The sequence below is a fragment of the Anser anser genome, assembly GCF_964211835.1.
Source record: "Anser anser genome assembly, chromosome: 2".
Classification (NCBI taxonomy): domain Eukaryota; kingdom Metazoa; phylum Chordata; class Aves; order Anseriformes; family Anatidae; genus Anser; species Anser anser.
Window position 1 is genome coordinate 32,361,598 of NC_139721.1, and position 21,412 is coordinate 32,383,009.

The 21,412-nt window shown below is 34.7% G+C and overlaps 1 long non-coding RNA gene across 1 annotated transcript; it reads right to left on the reverse strand.

Annotated features, from left to right (window-relative positions):
* Positions 1-658: 658 nt before the first annotated feature.
* LOC310893844 lies at positions 659-14,354 on the reverse strand. Its single transcript, XR_014579365.1, has 3 exons — positions 13,724-14,354; positions 8,792-8,919; positions 659-3,890 (listed from the first exon to the last, which is right to left on the reverse strand). It is a non-coding gene; the product is annotated as an uncharacterized lncRNA (long non-coding RNA).
* Between the last annotated feature and the right edge of the window lie 7,058 nt (positions 14,355-21,412).

Genomic DNA, 21,412 nt, shown 5'->3' on the forward strand with positions numbered 1-21,412 from the left:
TAAAGTAGCATTCAGCTGAATTACATCAGTCCAACAAATGTGTGTGAAAGAGACAACTCCATTGCTCTCACTGTGGCTCTCTTTTCTTCACGTTATAGTGCCAGTGAGTATCTACCAGGTTTCCTGTTCATCCTGCATTGTACAACATATGCCTTGAAAAGTCATGGAATTATAAAAAACAGTTTTGGACTCTAGCATACAAAGCTAAAATACTCTAGCATTTTGCAGCATAATTTATGAAGAATAAATAATAATAAAAAAGTCTAAATATTTTTATTTACAATGCTTTTAATCTTTTAATAAAAATAAACCATTAAATAACTAAAATATTTTAAGTAAATTCTATTTTGCCATTGTAATTTAGTTCCTTTTTTCAGGCCATTAACCAGTTTATCAAAGTAAAAGCATATATTTTCTCTCTCTCCCTCTCTCCTTTGGTGGGCTTTAGAAAAAAGATTTCAACTTTCAACTTAACAGGATAAGATGGCATAAAATATGATAAGGGTCTTTTTTTTTTTTTTTTTACTAAATACTTTTAGCTAAAAATTCTCTGTTAAATTTCTTTTTTTTTTCCTATGAAATTGCAAAATACAAAGTTGTCATAGCCTCCTGTTATATATGAACAGATATATTATTTTGCATCTACTTGATTGGACTAACTCTAAAGAATTATTTTGTTTTCATGAACATTATGTTTATACAGTTATCAGAATAAAATATACACAAACAGAATATTAACAATACTACTTTCAATGCCTGATATCTATTGTACCATGTACTGAGGTATTTGAAAGAAATTTTACCACCAGTAAGTACGTATAAAGCAACTCTAAAGCACCATCAGCTGATGTAAGCATAGGTGATGGAAAAAAAGACTGTTGTGCCTCAAAATATTCACCTCAACAGATGTTACAAAGTAAGGAAAGCTACAGGAAAGAATATGAGAGGTCTGCAAGTGAAACACTCAAAAGTCATGAGATTACACAGAGTACTTTTCATGACATTATATTCCATTCTTACATGATTACATACTATTTTTCCCTCAGTGATGAATGAAAAATATATCATATACTATATATTTTTTTTATGTCTGCTGTACAAAACTGTGGCACCTGTACTTTATACTGACCAAACACATCACTGAAGATTTTACTTATATTTTCATTAGATGCTCCATAAGTTTTCAGCTTGTTTCATAAGGCCTTATATATTGTCTGTAAGAAAAGCCCTGCCTAAACAAGAAGCGTCATGACCCCCATTTAATTAACAAGCAGCTGAAATGGAGCCTTAGGAACTTCCAGAGTTACACACAAAGTCTCTGGCAATGGTAAGTTTGGAAGCCAGAGGTCAATGAAAATGTGAAACCCATATTCATCTTCCAGCCAATCTTTATTCCATTCACTATACACTATACACCTATTTCAAGTGCAAGAAGCAGTAGACAGCATTCAATTTCACTAGACCTTATTCAGACATTGTAGGGCATAAGACAATACTCTAGATTACACCAAGTGTTCAGAGAATAAGGCATGATCTCACAGTCCCTTCCAAATCAAACCATTCTATGATTCTATGAATCTGTGAAATAACATACTGTTGCTGCATAATAAAGAATAGCACTGCAGTGCACATAACATGGGTGAACATATAAAATAACCTGAAGAACTTCAGTTTTGATATTTTCTAGCTTTTTGATTATTCATCTTGGTTATGTCTAAAAAAATACAATGGAGCAATATGTTAGATATCCCTGAACAGGTACATTTACAATCACTTGGAGCAGCGTAGCCTGTGAAGCATGGTACTGCACTTGGGCTATTAGCTTGGGCGTAACCTCAGTCTGAAGCAGCTTTATTGATTCCAGTTCCAGAGTTAGTTCATTTACTGCCTATTTAGGAATTGCTTCAACAAGTAAATTTTGTTTTCTGTGGGAAGAATGGAGAAAGAAAATATTCCTTTGTGACATGCCTGAAGTAGGTAGGCAGATTCTCTCACCATCCTCTACCAAATTTGAAGAGAATCAGGACATCTTCAAAGCCTTGTCTCCTCAACAGTTCATATCCCACCATTTCCTGCTAAAGCTGAAATTCCACTGAACCTTGCTGTATGTGTATATGCACATCTAGCAGAATCCTGAAACACCATGTATTCAATGGAAATTTCCCGTCAGTTTATATATGCTGTCAGAGCCAGCTATAATAAAGAAACCACAAGTTATTTGCTTTAATCTTCAACAGAACACCAGGGTTTTGGCAGGAGACACTTTCATCAGAAAGTTTATAACCACCAGTTGTAGATGTTTCCAGCTAACAGACATATGTCAAAGGTAAATACAGTTTAATTATAACGTGTGTTTATTCTTTACTAATGAATCTGATTTTCACTAAACATATTTAGTAATCAGGGAAAAATATATTCCCCTAATTAACATCATCAACTTACGATTAATTCAGTTAGCTCTCAACCTTGTTCATTCCCTGGAAAATATTTTCCCATACTGCTAACATACATACCTTACTTTTTCAGAATAAAACACTGGAGTAAGCAGCTGACACAGAAAATGCTCATTAGGCAATATACTTTAAAACATATTTTGAAAGGAAAGACTGTCTTTTCAAATAGCAGAGTTCTAACTTCTCCAGCAGTTTAACTTCTGTTTCTCCATCTTTGAAAATTCTACTGTCTCTACTGATACAAAACTTCTGCAGCTTTGCAACATTTAATTCCTTTTTTTTTTTTAAAGTAATTATACTTAAATGTATCCTGAAAATGAAAATATACTATCACATGGAAAAAAAAAATAATTACCTAAAAAATCTGTATTAAAAACCTTGAATTTCAGATTAGAGCTTCTATCCTGATTAATTACTTTATTTGTTTTCCAAAAGAAATTTATTGCACTACTGCACTGCTAAAATGAAGAAAACAATGCCACATTCTGTACCTTCTCAATTATGCTTTTTTCTTTTTACAATACACAAGCCAAAGAAAATTGAGGCATACAAAAATAAGGGAAACTTTCAATCAGCAAAATAATTTGCCAAAGACTACAGTCTAGTCAGATCAGTTACAACTTTTCAGAGAACTGAAGACATTAGTAACATTATTTAGGTTTCAACATTATTGAAAAAGCTTAATTCAACCTTTTTGTAGGGTGGGCCGAGTAAGATATTTTAACAGATCCAAGTCATGTGTTCTTTGCCTTGAGCTTGAAGCTCCAATCAATGTGTATATTTTACTAAGATTTTAAAATTATGGTAACTTACATCTTAATTTTAGACAGGAAGGGACAATTTGGCTCATCAAATCAAGTTCCTACTATCACAAACAAACATGATGCGTCATCCTGTTCATCTGCTGGTGTCTTAACTGGCTAGGTACTTAGTTCCTACTCCTAAGTCATAAGTCTGTTTCAGAAACTGTGTAAGGTAGAAACCACCTTACTATTTTCAGACAAAATTTGTTCAGGGATGGTTAACAAAGTTGACACTCAGTTGCCTGGTGTTTACATTTTTTGATGTTTTTATGATGAAGGATTCTGTGTTCTGTCTTCATTTTCCTAGGCTGAACAATCCAAGATCTTTCAGTGTCTCCTCTTTTCTTTCCCGTGATCATCCTAGTTGCCTTCCTTTGTATCCATTCCAGTCAGTATTCTTTGATCTCAGCAATTTTACACATTTGTTATGCTTTGGATTCCATTGAAAGTACTCCATAAACTAATTTTCTTGCTGTTGTTGTTTATTTTGTTTTGTCTGATAAAGTGTCTTCTGGGATTTGTTAACAATTCCTTTGATGATAGTTGTGATTTCATGTGCTAGCTTTTCTCCTGGTCCCATGATCTTGAAAAATGAAGCATAAGACCCATACATACCTTGACAGGTACGTCCTATCTAGGAAATACAAAGAGATAATCTGAGCAGAGAAAAATAAATAATGCTCACAGGAGATATTTTATGTAGGAGAGCTGGAAGTAACCATATTTGGGTATAAAAGATAGCCATAAAACAATATCCACAAATTATGAAAATGATCTGAAACTATGAAAATGCTGCTCGTGTGCATCCTTTTTGCAGATTTCTGCAATCTTTTGTCTTGAACAAAAGTACAACATCTGCAGGTAGTAGGTGGGTTCTGGGAGGAGAGCCAGGTATAGAGACTTACAAAGAGACTGAAAATATAAGTGAAAGGTAGTCACTTTAGTGTAGAAAAGATACCCTCTCATGTTTGCTTTTATAGGTCCAGACAGCTAACTTTTTTTTGGCTGGATTGCATCTGGCCTCTCTAAGACAGATTTAAATCAATGTATCAGTTAAGAGGTTCAGTGTCTTAGGGGGGTAGAGGTGGCTGAAGGTTTGGAAGGCAAGATCCACATAGCAATCCCAAAGCTGTGCAATCAAAACTTTTGCAGCACCGTACACTCTCAGTGACACACCTTTCCCCTAATGACCTCTGGCTTTAAAACATTTATCCTTATACTTTCAAAGTCCAGCAAAGGATATTAGCCTCTCAGTAGAATGCCATTAAAATGTTAAATGCCACTTTGAAAACCTAAGTGATGGAGTTTTAGTGTCAATAATTTTTTTTTTTTCCTCTGGTAAGATATCATTTCACTGCTCTTTGGAACATAGCCCCAGTATTTCTGACATCTTCATTAATTACATATTGTAAATTTACAATTTATAATGTCTTACTGTATGAAATATAGGCTGTAAAACCCTGCTGTTTATAAATCCCGCTAGTGTCCGTTCATGCTGTCAAATGCCTACGAGTCTCAGAATGAATTCATGCTTTATTTATGGGAAGAATTCATATTTTTTGAACTTACAAATTTTAAGAATCACACCTTCTGCAGAGTAAGTATTTTCTTTATACCATTTAGTGGCTTTTGTTTCCCAGAATAGGATCTGCCCAAATCAAGAAAAAAAAGGGGGGGGGGGGGAAGGGGTGTCATATTTATGTTTTTATTTAATAAATATTTAAAGCTAAAAGCTGCTTAGCCACAAGGGAAGAAACACAGAGCAGAAACAAAAACAGTAGCCTCTATTTTTAAAGCTGTCTTTTGTTTCTGTAATGCCAACTTCAATCTTTAAGTAACGCTTTCCCTTGTGACCAGGCTTCTTTCAACCTGCATTTTATTAAAAGATCTAAATTGAAAGTATTCCATGAGTCTAATGTGAGTTTTGTTTGTTTGTTTATTTGTGTTTGTTTGTTAGTTAAGAAAAAAAGAAAGTCAAAAATGGTCCTATAATCAAGGATGTAGTACATGAAGTTAAGTTGGGGATAATTCATACTGTGCAAGGACTACAAAATGTTTGGATAACATTTGTGATGTGGAAATTGTTTGATTACATTTTCTAATCAGAAAGTAAGAATATGTGTGGCAGTAAATAATGTGTTTCATCTCTTTGCTTTTCCAATTATTTCAAAACACTTATTTTAAAAAGTCATTAAAAGTACAGTTTTAAAGTATTGTTGTAAAGTGTTTGTTCTCATCTGATTTGTCTGCTTCCTCTATATAGAAACGTCATAAAACATATTTGCTTTCCAGCATTTTGGAACTAACCTTAAAGAGCATAATCTCAAAGCTTAATAGACACATAGATAATTTTGTATTAGAAACATTAGTTTTAGAAGTAAAAAGAAGGGAGAGGTAACAGATCATCCTGTTATTTCAAAATAGCTCCTTTCAGCAGCAGGAATTCGAATGGCTTTAGGTTTCGGTTCATGCGATTCTGAGCCAGAGGATTTGTGAATGGATTGCAACCCCATCAAGGATGCACTGGGAGTAAAAATAGTTGTGCAGGGCATCCATATAGGTCCTGTTGAAGCTTAAGGAAATACACATTCAAGAAGTAAGCATAAACTATGATTTCTTTTTTTTTTTTTTTTTTAAACTTTTGATTACTTACTGTCTGCTTACCATGCTTGAAACATCTGTCATCAAACGTACAATGCAGGCAGTGAAAATATTGGTATAACCAATTGTTTCTAATAGATGTATTTTCCCCATATATCAATTTGTTGGTATCTGAAATGGCATACTAAGAAGAAGCTGCAAGCACATTCTGTTAGACACAGGGGTGACACGAGTTAATTTCATTGCTGTCAGGAGATATCTTGATGGGTATATATTGTGTGTTATCATGAGTTACCACAGCTGCAAGGGATTATTTCTTCTACTAATAATGGCATAATAGAATACCAGAACTTGTCACAAGATTTCAAGTCAGCTATGAAATTAACCTATTTCATCACTGAAAAAAAGGTTACTACTAATTTATTTATATATATACATATATACATATATATATACATACATATATATTTATGGGACTTTGGTGTTTTGTTTTGTTTTTTTTTAATAGCAATTATAAAAGTTTCAAGAAACTGTGGAAAGGCTTCATTTCTTGAGTAAACCTTACATACAGTTTCTAAAACTTACCCATCATATTCTGTATTCACAGATAGTATAAACCTCATCACAGTGGTATAGAAAATTAACAATAAGTAACTTAAACCAAATAGCAACTAAGGGAATAGAATATACCCTCTGGCTTATGTCTTATTCACCACATGGCAAAAGGTATTGTCTGTGTATCTTGTAGCATTCTTTGGGAATCATCAAATTCCACAACATTAAAGCATGATTTTTAAAAATGTCCTAACAGCATGACAGGCCCTAATTTGTAGTTCTTCATCTCCTTATAGGGTGGAGTTGAACAAGGAAAAAAATGTGCCATCAAAACAGTTCATTTTTAGAGAACAAGGTGCTTTTCACTCCTGGATGAGTCTTATACCCACTTAAAGAACTGTTTTGGCTTGCTAAAAAGCCAGAGATATGCTACGAGATGCCCCAGGAAGGTTCTGGTTGGTACCCAAAGCATGGAGAGAATACAACTGCCTCCTCCAGTAAGCCACTTGGCTGGGTCATCTCAGCTTGTTTAATCAAGGTCAGTTTAAAAGACAGAGATTTTTTCAATCTGGGTGGGCCCAAATCACTACAGGCTCTAGGACTTTAATATAAATGTAAACACAGCTGAAAGGTGTAACAGAGAAATTCTGACACTGAAGAGACACAGCAGAGATTACTGCAGTGAAGTTCTTAACCCAAAGTGATATTGAGAACCACTTAAGAAATGAATATGTGTTGCTTACCACATAAAAGTACCCAAACATTTAAAGATATTTAAACTGTTGGCTGTTCTGTAAAGAATATATGAGCGTTAACACAGAAACAGCTTATTCATCTTTTCCTAAGGTTTTTCAAGTAATTTGGCAGCAGTAGCTCTTTTATCTGGTTTGAACTATAGTTCCAGTTTCACCATGGCCATGACTGTTACTGTTCAGATCAGATCCAAAACCAGTGTTTACAGAGTATTACTGAATTGATCTCACAATGTAGCATGTATATCAAAAAGTAGGAACATTGTGTCTTGCATAAGAACATATCGAGGCAAAAGAGCAATCATCAACTACTACCCTCTGATTCTTTCTTGAAAGAAAAGAGTAACTCAAGTGGCTCTCAGTATTTCTTGCCAGGATTTCCAGGAGGGTCAACAAAGCTTCATAGTCAAAGTCTAGTGAGACAGTGAAAGGATTAGCAAAAGCATTTAATTTTTGTCCATTGATGACAGCAGATCACTGAGCAATAATATTTCCTTTCTTATTATCAGGGTCACGTAGAAGAACTCTTCTTGCTGAAGTTGCAGGAATTAAACATAAAATAAGTTTTGCAAAATTTAGGGGGAGAAGTTAGATTTGATTTTAATTGTTTAGCAAACCCCAAGAGCTATAGTTCATAAATTAAAAGGTTTTGTGAGCACAAACGTTAATTGAGTTATATGTGCTTTCTGAAATGTACTGTCAGTTGGTTCTTGAAAAGATTAATGTTCTTGTGATTCCTTTGTATGCATGTTTGAATTCTTTGCTTGTCCCCGTGGGTTCTGTTTAGTGGCATTTAGGTTCTCTGACAGAGCAGATGACTTTTACAGCTGATGGTATTGTAACAGGGATCAGGGAAAAGCTTATTCCAGTGACCCCCCATTCTGGAAGAGGAACTAAAAATGTGGATGTGGGTGGAAACTATTTAATGTTTTCATTCTGTTGATAAAATCAGGCTTATTTTCTCTGATGAGGGAGGGTTAAGCCTTTGCCAGAATCTTACTAAAGTCTTCTGAAGGCACACATCTCCCTTCTGGATTTTGTTTTCTTTCTTTCATTAATATTTCTGGGGAAGGGACAGAGGGACAGGCAGAGGCAGGGAAATTTTGCTTATATTGGGGGGGGGGGGACACACCTGACTTTTGCTTTCCTTTTCCCCATCCCGCCATTTAAAATCCAGGGATTTCTCCAAAGTACTCCAATAAGCAGTATCCACCCATACCCTCCCCTAGTTAGTGAAAGAATTTTCTACCCTAATAACATTGCTTTTTTTCCTGCCTGTTCACCAGCAGTTATAGACACAGCTTTCTATATTTTAATGATGTTTCTGTATTAACAGTCTGGGAATTATAAATGCTTTATGGGCTTCTCTATCCAGGTCTATGGAGACAGCATAAACAGTAACTTTTTTTAGAAAAAAAAAAAATCAGGAGAGAGGCTGAATGTTGTTCTCTTTAAGACTTGAAATACGTTTAAGCTATCATGAAAACAAGCTTGTTTGTTTAGGAAAAAGGAACAGCATCTCTTCCCTTAAGCATCCCCTATCTTCTGTATCCTTTGTACTCAAAAGCTGCCTATGGATATTAGTTTAAAAAATGCAATGTTTGTCCATTAGGTACAAATACAATACCTGAACACTGGATTCTTTAAGCAAGGATTGGTTTTAATTTGAAGAGGAGATGGTTGACCTATGCCGAAGCAGAAGCTCAGGAGGATCTTCAATATCACCAAAGGAGGCAGCAGCAAACCACTTGCTTCCTAGATACAATTTACAAAAATGGTATTAGAAATACAACTTTGTTCTTGCATGTATTAACCTGTGTTAAAATGGTTTGTGTTTGCTTAACAGTTGCAAGCAATACTATAACAGTTAATATTTGGTCATTTGAATTTCATTTTTATTGACTGAAACTCTGAATGGGCTTGACAGATATTTCTCCCCATTTTACTGATGGAGGACATAAGTAGGAACCTATTTAAATAAATAAATAAATAAATAAAGTCTCTTAAATAACTTGAACTGAGTATTCTTAACATCCTCAGATAAGGTACTACAAACAAAAGGCCCTAACTAGGTCAGACATTAGCAAGGGAGTTTTGTTATGAGCAATCTCCAGATGTTCACTGGAGTGGACATGGAAGCCAGATTTCCCTGGGCTATGTGTTCTCCATTCTAAGTGTGAGATAACCTTTCCTAAATAGATAAATTACAACAAGTGAGAGTGAGATCAACCTCTAAAAATCCGAGAAGTGAAGAATTGGGGCCCTCCTGTGAGGAGACTAGTTGTATAGTGAGAAAGCTACCAGCTGCCTAATAGCAAAATTGAATGGAAAAAGTCAAAAGGCCTCTTTTACCCATCGATATGTTTTTAGTCATAAAACAAAATATACCAGTGGGTTAGCTGCCAGTACTGAGCATTATCTAGAAATACAGGGTATGTGTCCCCACATTTCTACTCAATGGACTTATACCATGCAAAGAAGGCCCTTAGATTTGTGCTGTTTGGCAAGTGTTTGAGTGCCTTACCTTCAGCAGAAACAAATCAATCTTACGAAAGCAAAAAGCAAGATATCCGACCTTCCAAGAGGCCAAATAACTGAGCATTGTCCTTTTTACTGGTAATAATAATATTGCCCAAACCTGGGATTTAAATTGAAATATATGTATGTCCCAATACGTGCTTTCTCATAGATCTTAAGATGGTTCAGCACATAAGTCCCTGTCAGTAAAAGGGACCACACCTCTGAACCACATTTTAAAAGGCAGATTTTAATTATTACTTCAGGGTAAATATAATTTATAGTTACCATTGGCACTCATAGAAGCCATTTCATTAAATTCCAGATACGAACAATGAAACGAGTGAGGACCTAATTAAATATAGTACAACACAAACTCTCACAGGGGCCTCAGTCTCATGTGACATACAAGGCTGGAGAGCAAAGTGGGCAAAGGAGTCCTTAACAGCTGCCACAATATCACAAGGACCAGTCATTTCAAAACTGTCAAGAAACACAATACTATTTTGTAAAGAGCACTAGTCAAACTACATAGAAACTTTGTGTAGACAACCTTTTTCAAAATTAAAGTTTTCTTACTCTACTTTGGTTTAATATTTTTATGTTGCTTTAATTCTGAAAGGGAACGTCCAAGAAGACCTTGAATGTCATTGCATTAATTTCTTTTAACAATGTATCTTTAGTTAAATTTAGATCTGTTTTCCTGAGTGTCCCTAAGAAGCTTTAAATAAGCAACAGTTTTAAATTGTATTTTGACAAGAACAGGAAACAGCTTTCAGCAGCTCCCTTCTCCTTCTAGTCTTAGTATCTTGTGCTTATGAACTGTTCATGTGCTCTCCTCCCCTTCCCACACTAGGACCATCATAAGGGGGTATCAAAAGATTTGCACAAACACAAGCAGGTCACCTGATTTCTCCTTAGGGTATCAGCCAGACCCCATTGAAGTAGCCTTTTTTTTTTTTTTTTTTCCCCTGCAGTTCAGCACCAGAAACATGGCAGCATCCTTCAGAAGTGAGCTAAAATTTGTGTCTGTTCTTATTTTGTTTGAACTGTTTCACCCCTTCCCAAGATTCAGCCTGTATAAAAATATGCTGAAGTAATAAGAATGTACCCTTACCCAATTTCCCCCAAATGATTTGTGAAACAAAATGAAACAAAACAAACAAACAAACAAAAGATCATTATGCAAATCATGACACAGGTATTTCACATATTTCATTTTCACTTCAATCAAAAAGAGTGCCTGGGAAATCAAAACAAACTAACAATCTGCTTTCACCTGCAGAAAATTAGAGTGATATTGAAAAATGAAAGGGGAAGGATTTTTCAGTGTCCTGTGTGAAGAGGAACAAATTTGTAAAGTAAAAATGAAAAAAATATATATATATTTATATATATATAGTGTAGAACTCAAAGTTGAAATTCCTAAACTATAAATCTTAAACAATTCCTAAATAATTATCATATTATTATTATTATTTTTTCAGACACTACAATGTGATTGGAACTCCAAACAATGCATTATCATTGAACCCTTGCCTAATACACAAGCACAAAAATACTCATTCCTGGAGAGATATCTTTGTAAATTTGAATTTTGTTGAGCTTCTCTTCTTTCCTTCTTTCTCTCTCTCTCTCTCTCTCTTTCTGTCTCTCTCTCTTTCTTTCTCTCTCTCTCTCCCTCTTCCTGTCTCTCTCTCTTCCTCTCTCTTTTTAAGGAAACATTATTATTATTATTACTGTTATTATTATTGTTGTTGTTGTTGTTGTTATTTAACACTATGCTCTTCTGAGATACCCTGATTCTGAGATACCCTGATTCTAGTTCAACTGTTGCAACCTGAATGCACTTACAGTGAAAGCTTGCTTACAATGAAAAATTCTCCCTGGGCTTTTGGGAATGCCAGACTGATTTGTATTGCTAGGATTTAGTAGAGCAGTAGGTTACTACAAAAAGTGATTTTGAGATAACATCTCAAGTCGAAATCCATAGCTGTAGGGAGTGATACTTTGAATTGGATATTTTTCCTGCATTTTGGGACCCTTGAATTGCCATCAGTAGTCAGAATGCACATTCTCCTAATGTAATATTAAGATGTTTACACTGACTAGGTGGAGAAACACATTTTGGCTGAGGTATTAAGTTAAACATTAGAGCTTTTTTTTTATTTATTTAGATATTATTTACTGAAACCTGGGGTATGAGAATGTGGTAAACTGAAAACACTAATTGAGGGACAAAAATCCATTTGACTAATCAAGTCACTAAGGAACTCAGATTTAAGCTGTTGAAAAGACTTATTTTTTTTTAAGAGACTCTTTTTCCATCATGCTGCAACATAACCTTTTCTTTCTTTCTCCTCTGTTCCACTCAAGCTGCTATACTTTAGGATCAGTTCACTCTGTTGAAAATCCATTGTAAAAATGTCAAGGTTCGTATAGCTCATTGCTACAGATGACCTTGTAGTACTCTTTGCTCTTACATCACTTCTTTTAATTTCACCTTCCATTAATCATCCCTATTACTTTCTAGTTACAATACACCCGTTACACTCTTGGATTTTTTTTTCATCATTTTATTCTCATTCATATTTACCTTTTCTTATGGACATTGGTTGTAATGTTTGTTTTCTTTAAAATTTGTGCAAAACTCACCTTAAAATACAGCATTATTCTTGGCAATAGTATAGCTATATATAAATTATACCTCATCTTGCCTTATCTCTTTTCAAGTATATTCCCCAATATGAAAAAGTCTTCCTTCTCACAGTTGCCACATTTCCTGCTTGGCCTTTTACTTCTAAGCCATTTTTATCTTCCCCATTCTTTTACCTCTACATGTTAAAATTTATATTCTTGTGGAAATTCTTAACACTTTGGCCCATTTCTTTCCTACCTAGCCTAAGATGCTCATCCAGAATGGATTCTTCTAAATATCTATGATTCTATGTCTATGATCTATTGTATTTTCATACCTTTCACTAAGAGTATTTTTCCTAGAGATTTTAAAAATTATATCAATAACTTTATCAATCTTTAAAACTGTTTTCTTTGTTTTCTCCATTTCTAATTATCCCTCCTCTCCTTGAATGCCATAACCTGAAATTTTACTTGTCTTTTTAATTGTTATTTTATCACTGCTTTTTAGCTAAATATGTTTTAATTTTTGCTTATAACTAGATGGTTAACTTTGACAGCATTTGTTCTCATTTTTTGAATTAAAATTATAAATATCTGAACTCAAATGATAAATTTCCATTCATCTTCTAAGTATATTGTAAATATTTCTTCATAAAGATTTAGTCAAATTCACAGATATCTAACCGTGTACCAATTAAAAAATCATAGGTGGGAGTGAAATATAGAAGATCCTAAATTTCTCTTTAAGTTGTCACAATTCAAAGAATACCTTAGCTGACTCATATCCTATTTTTAGAAAACCTTTTCATCAACCACAAATTTACCTCAGCATTAGGGTTTTGAAATCAGAAGAAGCTATACGTGCAATTACAAATATGTGCTGTCATTCCATTTTATAATGCTCCTAAAATTTAGATATTGTTTTTATATTTATGATCATTTGTTTTTATAGTTATAATGATTCCCCTTGAGCAATAAATAGCTATTTTCCCTGTTAACTTCATTACCCTAAAAATCAGTGCAAGATTTTCTCATATTGACATAAAAAAACCCTACTGTACTATGTAACACTCTCTATACTGAAATTTAGAAATAATTTTTAACATCGGTACTCTAGCCTAAAAATCTATCACCTAGAAAGTACTTTGAAAGTGGTACTTTCATTGTCACTGTTTTAAAAATATTTTGAATAAGTTGTTTAATGAATAATAAAATGACCTTTTCCAGTTACAAAAAAAGATTACCATGCACATCTGATGCATTGCTTAACCAAAGTGTTTTTTTCCTTTTTTTCTGTAACTTTTAATTATTGTCCTATTACCAAATCTGTTTGTTCCCTGCTTCTACCTACCCTATTCAATTAGTATCATCTTATATAAAAACACAAGCACTTTCACTCTACCTTATGTTTGATGACTTTACCTCTTCTGATTCTCCCACCACATAACAGCTTTTATAAATGATCTCTCTCTCTCTCTCTTTTTTTTTTTTTTTTTTTCCCAGTGGTACATTTCCTCGAGCTTTTAAAGTGGCTACCTTCTCAGCACCCTTTCCTAAGAAGCTTTTATGTGGTTCAAATTCCATTGCTAACTATCATGCTATTTCTAACCTTTTATATCTTGGTAAAGTTCTTGAAAAGATATTCTGTTCCTAACTTTCCAAACACCTTGTTAATAATAATCTCTTTGATTGTTTCCAAGTAGGGTAGATTTTCATCTCCAGCATAGCACAAGAATGTTGTGTTCCACTTACAAGAGTTGAAGATCTGTTCAAATCTTACCTAGTAATCATAGTTCTTTCTCCTCCTCATTATTTTAGATGACAGTATGGAATTTGGCAATACTGAACTTAATATTTTATTACACTATTGCAGATCATGTGATAATATTTCTAATACCTGTCAACTTTATTTTAATGGTAATACTTTTCCTCTAATTGTTGTCTCTCTCTCTCTCTCTCTCTTTTTTTTTTTTCTGTTGTCATCTTATTTGCTTTTTTTTTTTTTCTTCCACATACTTAATGCATTAACTTATTTTTCCCTTCGTTTTCAACAGTCCTATAATTATACGAATACTACTGTAATGGCAATAATATTACACTTCAACATTTGAATTTATAATTGAAGTATTGAACAACTCTTAACTTCAGTTTCCTTACCAAGGGCTACTTAAAAATTCTGAATACATTTTCCCGTTGATTTCAGAACTTTACTTTGTATAAGCTACTTTCATTTTTATAGAGTTAAGGAACAGTTTGTGTTCCTCAAAGCAAACTCTGCAAATTAACATACTGTACTTGCATATCAGCTCACTTGCACAGCTAATAAAATATTTCTCATGTGCATTACAAATGATGAATTCTTTGGTTTATGTTTCAGAGATGTTTTCCAACTATCTGTGATTTATTTATAGGTATATCTATGACACTAATCATCGGAGTATTTGAGCACATAAAAATGATTAAAGATACATCAAAATTATTTCTAGAAGGTACTGCTTTTCTTTCTTTGCTTTGAAGCTGTTTCTTTACCATAACGTTCTGGAGTTCCTCCTGTGTTCAGTGTCATTACTACATAGCTATTGGGAAATGGTAGTGAATACACATAAGACTTGTACTGAGCTTGAAAATTGTGTGAAAGAGGCTCCACTTGTTTAAGATCAGCTTTGTAGGAAGTTTGCTTCATATTTTTGGCCTGTCACTGGGAATGCCCTCCTTTCCATTGTCACAAGATGAAAGCCAGGGATCTATCAGCCAAGTATTCCAAACGAGTGTAGCAATCATACTGGGAAATTGTGAAAGCCAGTTCTTGAAGTAAGTAGGCTTCAGCCTTTCATATCTTTGATGATGGGGAGATGGGCAATAAACAGGACAAGCTTTTCAAGATACACAGCTTAAAGTACTCTCTATTTTTTTATTTATCCTCACTTACACAACCTTCAGTTCCATTTTGTGGCAAAATATTTCTCTACTAATAATTACAAGAATAAAGATTTTGGCCATCATGCTTAGATATATCAACAAAAGCTATTAAAAGAAATTACCAACAATGTTAAAAATTAATCCTTCAAATAAGATTTGTGATGATAACCATCTAGTATCCTTGAAGTATCCTTGAGTGCCTTATCCCAAGGAAAAACTGAACTACAACACAAATAATTTCCAGCCTGTAAAAATTAAAAATTAAATTAAAATTTAAATTAAATAATTTAAATTTAAATTAAAGTAAATTAAAAAATATATTGAAATCTCTCAGCTTCTTTGATGTTCAAATCATGATCAGTTTACCCCTTCTGGAAGATCCCACACTAAACTTTTGTGTTATGGACCCTCTTAAGTTTCCAGTTTCCATTAAAAATGGCAAAATTTTTGACTGGGAATTAAATTTTGCTTGTATTACAGTTTCACACCTAGTTTAGAGAGGAGGGAAAAAATCAGACCAAACTGATAATGGTTTAAATTTGAATATGTGTAAATTTATTTTGAGTTATCTCAGTGCAGAATTTATGCAGGGACTGCAAAAAGTATGCAGTCATATCTATGAATTTAATCTTAAATTCATAGGACCTCAAAATCCCTTCAAAAGTTTTGAAGATCCTATTTCATTGGGAAGTGAAGTAGTCACAAGAAAAACAAATGATGAAGCTGGGTGGATAATGCCAGCAGGTTTCCAGAAAGATTTTCTCCTGCAATTTTCAGTGGCAAGCCTGCTGAAAATGACCCACACCCCAGCTCAATGGACATATTCACAAGGCTCCATACCTTCAATGAACAATGCTAGCATGCTAAAGTAGCAACAGATGAGCAGACCTTTTCAACAGTGAGTTATTACAGAGACCTCAAAAAGTAACATGACTTTCAGCGACAGACTATAGGTACAACATAAAGCATTAAAACATAGATGACCTCTAGACAAAAGTCAAAACAACACAACTTCATGAAGTTTATCTTTAAATTGAAAGGAGCAGCCAAATAAACATTTAGTTCAAACACTTAAAAAATGAAATTAATTGGAGCAGATTTTCATATTACATTTTTAGGTGACAAAACTATCCAGTTTCAAGTTTCTATTATTATTATTTTCTCTCTACCCCCCCCTCCAAAAAAAAAAAAAAAGTTTGAACTATATGAATAGGAAATAATTTATACTTCAGAATCTCTTCTTATTTGCAGGTATCCCAACTTGAAATAAAACTCTCTATTTTGTGAACAAAGATTTTCCCTACTCCTGGTTTAGAAGCATACAAACCCCATCATCAATATAACAAAAGCTATTTGTAAGAGTGCACATCAAAAGTCTACTTCTTGGAAATCTATATATAAGATGAGTCACAGATTCACCACAATAAAAGGTCATTGAAAAGGATGTAGAGTATCACTTTAAGCTCTGCATTATACATAGAAGTATGGCAGACCCAAATACACTGTTAGAAGAACAAGCCTATAATCTGAGCTAAGGAAACCACATAAATGTTCTCCTCACAAACAAGGACATAGGCAAAGCAGAGATGTTTAATGCCTTCATTGCCTCTGTCTTCAAAGCTGATGATGGGCTTTGGGACCCCAGGTGCCTTGAGCTGCTGGACTGTGTCAGTGGGAATGATAAACTCCTAGCCTCCCCTGAATGTGTGCGGGATTTACTGCTCCACTTGGATCCATACAAGTCCATGGGTCTGGATGGGATTCATCCCAGGGTGCTCAGAGAGCTGGCTGATGTCATTGCGGGACCTCTCTCAATTATTTTTCAACAATCTTGGGAATCTGGAGAGGTCCCAGTTGACTAGAAGCTGGGAAATACTGTACCAATTTTCAAGAAAGGCAAGAAAAAAGACCTTGGCAACTACAGTCCTGTCAGTCTCATGTCAGTGCCTGGTAAAATTATGGAGAAGGTTATTCTGGGAGTTATTGAAGCGCACCTGGGGGACAATGCAGTCATCAGTCCCAGCCAACATGAGTTCACGAGGGGTAGGTCCTGTTTGACTAATTTGATTTCCTTTTATGATAAGATCACCCATGTAGTTGATCAAGGAAAGCCAGCTGATCTTTTTGGACTTCAGTAAAGATTTTGACACAGTTTCCCATAGGATCCTACTGGATAAAATGTCCAGCATACAGCTGCACAATAACATCATATAATGGGTGAAAATTGGCTGACGGGTAGGGCTCAAAGTGTTATGGTACATGGGGTTACATCAGGATGGTGACCAGTCAACAATGGGGTCCCCCAGCGCTCCATTTTAAGGCCAGTTTTTTTTCAATATTTTTATAAATGATTTGGATGTAGGACTAGAAGGTGTTTTAAGTAACTTTGTTGATGATACTAAACTGGGAGGAGGTGTTGACTCTGTTGAGGGGGGAAATGCCTTGCAGAGTGATCTGGATGGACTGGACAGCTGGACAATCACCAACCCGCTCTACTCTGCACTGGTGCGGCCTCACCTTGAGCACTGTGAACGGTTCTGGGCACCATGGTACAAAAAGGATGTGAAACTATTGGAGAGCGTCCAGAGAAGGGCTACAAAGATGGTGAAGGGCCTAGAGGGGAAGACATACGAGGAGCAGCTGAGGTCACTTGGCCTGTTTAGCCTGGAAAAGAGAAGGCTGAGGGGGGACCTCATCACGATCTACAGCTTCCTCACAAGGGGGAGTGGAGGGGCAGGCGCCAATCTATTCTCTTCAGTGATCAGTGATAAGACCCGAGGGAATGGAGTCAAGCTGCAACAGGGAAGGTTCAGGCTGGATATCAGGGAAAGTTCTTCACCGAGGGGGTTGTCGTGCACTGGAACAGGCTCCCTAGGGACGTAGTAACGGCACCAAGCCTGTCAGAGTTTAAGAAGCATTTGGACTATGCTCTTAGTCATATGGTCTGAATTTTTGGGTAGACCTGTGTGGTGCCAGGAGTTGGACTCAACAATCCCTATGGATACATTCCAACTCAGAATATTCTACGATTCTATGATTCTATGTTTGGCTGAACATCCAAAACTTGCCTCTTGCTAATGGTACTCTGACCTACAACATCCTTAGAAGATCTATTCAGAAACCATTAACAGTTTCCAGCAGCAAATACAATTTTAAGGAGACAGGGATGAGGAGAAGGGAGTTGAGAAGACACCTAGCTCAGATTGGGATGCTTTCTGCCTGTGGGTCAGCCATCAGCTAGCAGAAAAATGAAAGCTTTTGCACAGCCATCCTATCCTCTGGCTCTGTGCAAAGGTGAAATGAATAACACTGACTGGGGCAATGAGCAAAGTGGTAGTGCTGTTACCATAACACTTCCTCACACTGGAAAAGGCCTTGTTTGTCTATTAAGGGCAGCAGAGGAGGGAGGAGCCTGATTGCTATGGAAAATGATTAGAGGTGATGTGTCAGGTGTGGGACTGAAAATAATGCATGAAACCTGGAAAGAATGTGGGTACTAGACATTTTAGTAGAGCTCTAGTAAGACCTGAAGAAAGCTTCTGCTGGGATCTGAAGTTTCAGGGTTTATATAAAGTATTAAGCTGGACAAGGTAAGCACCGTTTGTGGGAAGGAGATTAAAAATGGCATTATGTAGAAAATACAGATGGTTATTTTCCATCCAGTACTTGTGGAAAAGGCAAGAGTGAAAGAGAGAACAGAGTTTTACAAGACGAAGAAAAAAAGGGGGGGGGGGGTAGTGGGGCAGAGTGCAAGCTACCTTGTTTAAATATTTCAGAATCATAAAAAATATTTGCTTTAACAACAGGAGTCATTTGTATTTCCACAGGAGCATTGGTGACCTAGGATTTGGGGGTTTTATGTTTTTGTTTGTTTTGTTTGATTCTGTTATATAGAAAATAAGAGAACACATGGTAGCTCACCTACGGTAAATTCAGAAAGAATCACTCTCACGGGAGGAGGATTTCTTATAAAATACATGCACGTACTGTGATACTTACACTGCTGCTTAGAAAAAAAATCTTACTAATAGTTTACTAAATTTCCTGCCATTAACATGTTTAGGACTGAGATATATATATATATATATTAAAATTTATTGTAGATTAAATATACAAAAAAAAAAAAAAAGAGAGAGAGAGATTTCTGCTGAACAGCCACACTGAGAAATTGTAAAATTCTAGATATCAAATATTATCTGTATGAGCACTCTTTGTTAAGGAAACCTTAGGGCTGTTTTTTCTTTTTTAAATTGCATTTGCTGTAGCAGATAGTACCTACACTTTAGTATGCTCAATTATCTGCTCTTAACAGCAACACATTATTTTAACATCAACCTTTTACTGTAGTCAGCAAATACTATGTATTTTGTTTAAATTGACCTGTCATATGTTATTACAAAATATGAAAAGAAATGTTTGGGTTTCTCAGAGTTAGCTCAGAGTTAGACAGAATCATTTTACTGTGGTTTGTCTCAAATATGTTGCATATTTTCTTTCAGACAAGCAAAACAAATAAAAATAAAAATAAAAAACAAAACAAAACACTATGAGATAGACCAAGCAATAAAATAACCAGTTTAAAATATGAAATATGAACTAATGATCAATTACCTTTTTACGAAGTTACCTAAACCTGACTCCATATTAACCTACTGTTGGACAAGAAAATATTTTTTGAGATGCTTGATAACCGAGGTAAAAAGTTATCAGGTTTCATGCCTCCTTTCTATTCTGAATACCACTTTGCATGTTAGCCAAAATTGGTTGTCAAGATTTGTGTTTAAAAACAATAACATCTGAAAATAAAGTGGCAATCTTTAAGGGTCCTCGTTGATTGCGGTTTATTATGCAATTATCTTAATGCTGAACTCTAGAGTAAATAGGAATTGCTCATCATAATCTCACCATGAAATCAAGACAGTCAGATTAAACAAGTTGAAAAATCTATTATATTATTGAGTATAGTGACTGATTATACAGTAGAATCAACGATCAAAATATTCTGTGCTATAAAAAAAGCACAACAACAAAAAACATATAGATTTTAAGCATCATTTCCATTTAAAAAAAAAAAAAAGAACAAAAAAAAGAGAGAGAGATGAAAAATCCTTCCATTATCTGCTTTCATTCAAATACTGGGCAAACATAAAAGTTTATTGTGAAAGTAGTAGCTGAAGAAATATTACTGAATTACTAATTGATGTGGCATTTACTCTTGTCTAACAAAGTGAAAGTTATTTCTTGATGACTTCTGTCACACTGACAAAGCTGTATATATTTGATATCACTAGAGGATGATTAGAGTCACTTTTGCTTCCAACATTTACATGTGAGAAAGATTGGTAGTTCACAATATCTTCCTACAGATGAGACATCCTGCATAATACATTTAGTTGTTATTCTAGACATTTTAGGAGGACAGAGAGAATAAAAAGTGTTAGGAAAAACAAACAAACAAACAGTGATCTTTATGTAAAACAGAGAAATACACTATTTATATGTAAGATAACAACATTCCCAAAGGACTGGAAAGCAACAAATATTAAATTGAAAACTCTCAAATAAGTATCTTTTAAAAATCATTTTTATTTATTTATTTATTTATTTATTTTTAAAGGAAAAGCAGGTGGGGTAAGAGAACAGAAGTGAAAAGAGGTTTCGAATAACAAGTTGTTAATTATAGGATAATAGATCTTTCATGTATGCCTCCCCTGCTTTTTTCTTCTCAAATTTTCAGTTACAGTTGTTTACTAGTTTTGAGCAGGGAACCAACATGATTTATACTCTTCATAGATTTTAGTTTTTGTATATACAAAGTGTAGAAGTTGTAAAGAGTATCAATAGTGTATTCCTCCATACTCTACTGATCATTTAGGTAAGACTGAAATTTTGCTAGAAGCAGACATACATTTTCCAGTAATAAACATTTAATTTTATTTCTATAATAAAAGTGATCACTTCCTCAACAACACCATAGGCTTGTTGAGATTGTCTCTTACTCGTGACTCTAATTTCAACAGATATCCTTTATCCCATAAGAGATCAAGAGATCTTTATCCTACAAAAGTTTGTTGATGGGCCGAGAGGAACCTCATGAAGTTCAACAAAGACAAGTTCAGGGTCCTGCACCTAGGGAGGAATAACCTCAAGCACCACTACAGGCTGGGGGGTG